This window comes from Molothrus aeneus, chromosome 4, assembly GCF_037042795.1.
Source record: "Molothrus aeneus isolate 106 chromosome 4, BPBGC_Maene_1.0, whole genome shotgun sequence".
In the NCBI taxonomy this organism is placed as follows: domain Eukaryota; kingdom Metazoa; phylum Chordata; class Aves; order Passeriformes; family Icteridae; genus Molothrus; species Molothrus aeneus.
Window position 1 is genome coordinate 35792822 of NC_089649.1, and position 6988 is coordinate 35799809.

The following is a 6988-nucleotide window of genomic DNA, read 5'->3' on the forward strand; positions in this document are numbered from 1 at the left end:
AGTCTCACTCTGCTCTTCTCTGTCTGGAAGATTACAGCTGCAACATAACCTTTGTTTTGATTGATTCTTAAATATGCTATCATAGGGGCATTACCACCATTTCCAATTCGCCCAGTTTTGGCCAGTGGCATGTCTGCCTTTGGAACCATGAGGGACTGGCTCTTCCAGACATGGTGGAAGCTTCCAGCAGCTTCTCACAGAAGCCACCTCTGTGCCTCCCCTCAGCCCCCCATTACCAAAAACTAGGCTATGTTGATCCAATTAAAAAAATTAGAAAGGGACACAAAGTAAAAAAACCCCTAGATTCTTAAAGCTGTATTTACCATGATTATCAAGAAAAACTTAAAAATCTGTCCCATGCTTGGTCATACAATGCTGTTCAAGAATGGCTATTTCTGAGAAACTCTATGTGTGGGTATCCTCGTTCCATAATTAGCATGGCTCTCATTTTTGGTTGAACTCCTTTTCAAAGTGCATTAAGTTGAGCAAGAGCATATCCGTTTTGTAAAGGAACTGAAATGTAAAATCAGCCTCCTGAAAAATGCCTTCCTGTTTTAGTGTAGTAAGTTTACAGGGTGCTTGAAAATGGGAAAGATCATACCAAGCCCACTGTGAGCCCAAGGTGATGACATTATTATCATGGTTGCCCTATCGAGCTAGTAATGAACTACATAGTTATTTTTTATGATAAAAATCTACAAATATGCAGCATGGACCATAAAGTTCAGTTGAGAAATGCTTTAAACTGAGACATGTAGTGAGTCACCAACAGGGAAAGGGAAGAATTCTACCCCTTGCTGTTGAAGGGGCTGTATAGTGGGTTGACCCTACCTGGATGCCAGGTGCCCATCAAAATGGCTCTGTCACTCCCCTCCTCAGCTGGACAGGGAACAGAAAATATAATCAAAGTCTCTTGGGTCAAGATAAGGAAAGGGAGACATCTCAGCAATTACCATCTGGGTCAAAGCAGACTCAGATGGGGGAAATTAATTTACTTTATTGGCAATCAAATCATAGTAGAGTAATAAGAAATCTTCAAAAACCTTGCTGCCACTCATCCTTGCATGCAAGGCTCAGCTTCACTTCCAATTTTCTCTACCTCCACCCTACCAGCAGTGCAGATGGAGGGGGAGTGGGGATTGTGATCAGTTCATTACACATTGTCTCTGCTACTCCTGCCAGGAGCCAACAGTCTCTCCATGGCATCACAGTCTCTTTTGGGCATCCACGTGCTCCAGCATGGGGTTCTCCATGGAGGGAGCTGCCTCACCATGGGCTGCAAGAGAATCTTTGCTCTGGCACCTGGAGCACCTCCTCTCCCTTCTTTTCCACTGACTTCAGTGTCTGCAGGGCTCTTGCTCTCACATATTCTCTGTCCCCTCTCTGGCTAAAATTGCACAGTAACTTTCCCCCTTAAATTTGTTGTCTCAGAGGCATTACTGCCATCACCAATGGACCTGACCCTGGCCAGCAGCAGGCCCATCTTGGAGTTGGCTGGCCTTGGTTCTATGGGACACAGGAGATGCTTCCAGCAGTTTCTTGCAGAAAGCCATCCCTGTAGCCCCCCTGCTATCAAAATCTTGCCACGTAATCCAATACATGCTGTCAAGCATAGAACATGATACCTTATCTAGCAAACAGGTCTTTTTCCACTCCAAGGGAATCAAACAGTGCTTATTTCAACAAAGAGGAAATGGTCAACTGATAAGGTGGAAAAAATATGACTTATGACCACTGGCTGGATTTTATATGGGAGGTGGCTTATCGAGCCTATCATTCTCCAGCATGATAAGACACTTCTTAGTGATTGTTACCTGAGATGTCTGTGTCTCTAAATGAGGGAACCATTTGCAAGAAAAATCTGCAAACTATTCAACTGTACAATGAAAAAAGAGGTGTAGGTAGAAAGATGATTTTATGTGCATCTTTAACTTGCTTTGTGCTAAGAGTAATTTTGAAGTAGCTGTGTAGTAAGGAGACATTCCACGCCCAGAACTGTGGTGCCTCTAAAGTCATCACACCTATAGGCCAGGGCATCAGAGGTGTTGGAGCAAGTGCCTGTGTGTTCTGCAGTTTATCCAAAGGGCAGCAGGTTGAGGGCATGGGTTACTGGTGTCTAGAGAAGAAGGGTTTTCTGGTGATGGGTTAGAGTTGATGGCAGAACTCACTGACAATCAGAAAAATACTGGAGAGCACTTTTGGACCCTTGCTGGCCCAAGGGGAATTCACTACAGTCAGCAACTGCTGTCAGCTGGCACAAATTGCAATTTCAGCACCTCTGGTTTGCCAGAGCTGTAAAAAATATAAGTATCACAAGGCACAAAATACAGTCTCCACACCCCAGCATGCAGGCCTCACAAGAATGGTTGTAGGGAAACACTTAACCCCCAACACACACAACAGAGATATGTAAAGCACAGGGAGACATTCAGTCAACCTCAGTGACTTTATCAAGCCTTTGGAGACTGTGGTGGTTTTCATGGGTTGAAGCAATTTTCCACGGAAGTGTTGAAAATAATCAGTGAAACTTTTGAGGAAATAACACAGTGAAAAAACTCTGAAAAACACTGACCCTTAAATTGTGGGATTCTGTACTTCCTCTTAATGCATGAAACAGAGAAGGAGTAAACATTGCTTAGAAGTGAGGAGTTTCATACAGAAGAAGATTTTATTTTTGTATCAGTTTGTTCCTCTTTAGCATATTTGAATTGTTTACCTTTTGCTACTTTCTTTCTGTTGCCTGGAAACATTTAGTGAGCTGTTAGTGCCAAAGCATTAGCTGACTTAAGATTCAACTTGAATGAGCTCTAACACAAAAGCTTATCATCTGTGTTTTCAAAATATCCCAGCAATACCGAATTAAAGGGATTTTTGAGCAACTAGAAATTAATTTTATCAAGATAACAGCATTGAATATACTTTTACAGTAATATCAACTTCTTGTTCTTGACCTTGTATGCCTTCCTGAACCAAAATCTCTCACCAAAAGCATTATTCCTTTCTCTGAGAACCAGACCGATGATGTTGCATGCATTACAAGTCACTAATGCAGTACAATTATTTTTTTAAATTGATCTTTCAACTTTCAAATTTCTTTCCTGATTTTAATTTTAGAAAGCTGAGAAATCTGCTATGTGATACCAGCACTTTGACTCTGCAAGGTTGTGAACACCTCCCTGAGTTATGCTGTTAACTCCCATTAGGGTTTATGAAAGTGTTTGACCAGCACTGGCATTTCTGCTATACTTATACTATAAGAAGTACAGCAGGCCATGGTGCACCTTCACACTGAAATCACCCAATGTGAACTTTCACCATGTTGGGCACATATGCAAAGAGTTCATGTCTGGCATTCTAGAGTAAATATTGCAGCAGCTCTTATAAATGCCTGGTTCAACATGTGGGACTCTCCAAGAGGTATTCCTAAGCCAAAGCATGATAACTGAAATGACTTGAATATATGACATTATTTCCAGGATAATTCATGTTAGTGATCAGTATCCGTTAATACCTAACTGTAAATGTTTCTTTTACTTATGGGACTGTTTGAAACATATTGATATCTCACCTCAAAAAACACACTACTGCTCATAGGTGAAAGAATATAAAAATGTTCACAATATCACAGAATCCACACTATTTAGTTTTAAGTAGTTTTATTTTAGAATATTTAGTGCTTAATGTCACAACTATATTGTAACTCATAAACCTTTGCTACTTCTTCTCTAATGGTATTTCCCTAACTAAATGAGCTACCAGAAGGAGCTTCCCGAAGTTCAAGTTTAACAAGTAGGATATCCAACAGTTTTTTTTGATACATGTTAATTGGTTGAGATGGAAAGCAGTGCTGAGAACTGACACCTCATTTTAAACACAGTTGCATGTGCATTTCATGTCTCAGTTCATCTGAGACTTCATTCCCCTCCATTCTGAGCATGATCATATACATAGACTGTACCTAGTTTTGAATTTACGAGAAAATCTTGGTAAAACCAGAAAGGCCACATGCACTAATGGGGAACAAAGAGGCAATAGCAGGAAAAAGACTGATGGCAAATACTGGGAAAGTGCCTGCATCCTGCACAATGGTACTATTCATATTTACAAATCATGTGCTCATGTGTTTTCCTGGATCTGGGCCCAACTGCACAACTGGATTTCTTTCAAACCACAAGTAAGTGCAGGAAAAAGCAGAATACAAGCATAGATTTTTTTGGTGGAGGGTGTAGTTCAGGCCCACAAAGAGAAAGTCATGGACTGTAAAGGAAAGCTGCAAAAGACGTGGGAAAAATAAGAGAGCAGAATGCCACATTGCACAGTAGTAATTTTGTGTTAGTATTTAAAACTGAATATGCTTATTTGGGGAGTTTGAAGGTTCGTTTCCCACCTTCTGTTAATCTTTGGTTGTATTTTAAGAGAATGGGACTGGATGTGGACTAAAGTCCTTCTGAGGTAAAGAGCAAGGCTGTACTTTGGTCTCTGAGAAGGATGCCTACTGTTTCAGTGCAGAGTAAGGTTTTGAAAGCTTTTGTAAGAGTGCATTATGAAACCCTGAATTGGTATTGGATGGTGACTGTGAAAGATATCAAGGGTGTGGGGTGAGGTAACAGATTACTGAATATCCTGAGTGCTGTGCAGTGCAGAGCTGAAGTGCACCAGGGTGACAGTAGATCTCCTTCAGATCTGAACAGTGTTAATATACAGAAGGCAGAATACAGCCTGTTCATCTGCTGGATCAGAGATCCTGCTACCTTGCCTAATCTGCTCTTTTGTCAGATAGCCAGCTGGCAGTCTAAACTCTGAACCATATATATTCTTATTTTTAGTTTTTGTGTGTTGCATATAAAGGTATGAGAGGTATGGAAATAAAACTGCAGCTTGGTCAGCTTCATTTTGAAGTAGATAATTTGGGTGGAAAATCAGTGGCTATTCTACAGGCTGTGTATTTCCCTCTGCACAGATATGCACAGAAATAGCAAAAGTTTGTATTAATTGATGATGATACATTAATGTCATCTAAAGATGTGGTGATACACAAAGATAATTGGATTAGTGAGTAAAATACAGAGTTTAAGCCCTAAGATCTAACAGATGTGACACAGTGCCTTATCTAATGAGTGTAAGTGGAATCTCTCATGAGATTGGAGAACATGGTACTTTGTACTGCATAATCTTCCATTCCCATCCCAACCACACAGCCATAATCATAAGTCATTCATGACAAAAATCAATGATCTTAGTTTTTCTGACAGCTTCTGTTCACTGTTCCTAGGAACTGGTTTTTATCTTTTCTCAAGAGGGTATTTAGAATTTAAGCTCCCTCTCTCTACTTGTTTATGCACAGTGCTGTTCATCTGCCAAATGACCACGGTGCCAAGTTCCAGCTTGGCATTTGTGGAGCATTTTCCTTTCAGCCCCTTGAGAATGCATGCTTTGGCCTTTCCAAAGCCAGGAAACTGTCAACACTTATGAAGAGGCATGGCCTAGGGTGAAGTGGACAGAAAAGTTACCAGCCTCTGTCTCACTATTTTGTGCCTACAATGTGACACAAACTACAGGTTATTGATGATAGCTTTTGAAAGAAAAAATATGAGGGGAGACTTCTCTTTTATGATTCTGTGTTTCAATAAAATTTCTCTAATTGCATGGGTAGAACAATAAAGTTTTGTAGTACATATTATATCTTATAGCAGACTGTTACAAGAAAAGAAAAAATGTGCATCAGCAGGCTAGGCTTGTGAAAGATTGTGTAATTTTGCTCCAGTAAAATTGGCTTTTTACAATCCATTTTATGGTAACTCAATATAAAGTCAACAGACCGCATTTACCAAATGGGAGTCCTTACTGTAGTCACTTTCTAAACAAGGTACCTGATCAAAAGCATTTGCTATCAATTCTGCTAACTGACAGCTTCTTAAAACCTTTCATTGTGTTACCTGGAGGCAAGCTGAGGACAACCAGCATCACTGAGAAAATATTGATTTTTCTAGGATATCCTGTCTTTGTTCTGCAAATAGTGAATAGATACAGAATAGAGTTTATGCTATGGTGAGAAGAAAATGTTGTGATTAGGTCTGGAATCTGTGTTCTCTTAACCTTTCAGTACTCAATTTTTGCAGATTAAAAGAAAAAATATAGAACACTCTGTTAAAACACAGCAATAGGTCATGTTGTACTTTGTTAATCTGGCCAGCATTCTTCCATTACAGAATGAGAAGATGAATAAACCCACAGGTCTTAGCCAGACAAAGGCTTTAAATCTATTAACCCATCTTTATGTGCCTAGCTTTTGCACATCCTCCTTTGGAACAGAATAGTCAGTCTGTTATGTCTCTGAGCACCAGCTTTTTACATGTGTGCTGCCAAGTGAATCTCATGCCTTCTTGTAAATTAGTAACAGGGCAAGAAGAACCACAGCAAACATCTATGAGGATTAGACAACCTTGAAGCTGCTCAATAAGAAGTGAAAACTGGTTGGTCAGAGCTAGAATAGGTAGGACAAGGAGCTGTTGCTGAGCTGCAAAAGTGTGACATACTTTAGAGTACAGGGGATAGGGACAGGGAGTTGATTTTGCTGGAGGTGTTTTCCAGTAATAAGTGTGGGACGGTCATCTTAACTCCATGTCTATTGGACTCTCCTAGACTGCCTCCAGATCACTCCCACCCACCTGTTCTTGTCTGCACCAGGTTTGTCCAGATGCACAGCACCACAGCCCTTGTCCACTTGAATGCTGGCAGGCCTCTGGGAGAGTCTTTACCTGGTGCAGTACAAAGGTAAGCTCACACCTGCCAGTACAGCTCTTTCCACATGCATTCACAGGGTTTTCAGCAGTTGCTGCACTGAAGAGTCCATGTTTAATCCCCCTTGAAAAACAACTATAATGTAGTTCTACAGCAAATAAAGAAGGTGTGGGTACTTTGGTCACAACATCAAGCCAGAAGGAAAGAATAGGGTTCTCATGCAAGGATCTTACTCCACCATCACAGC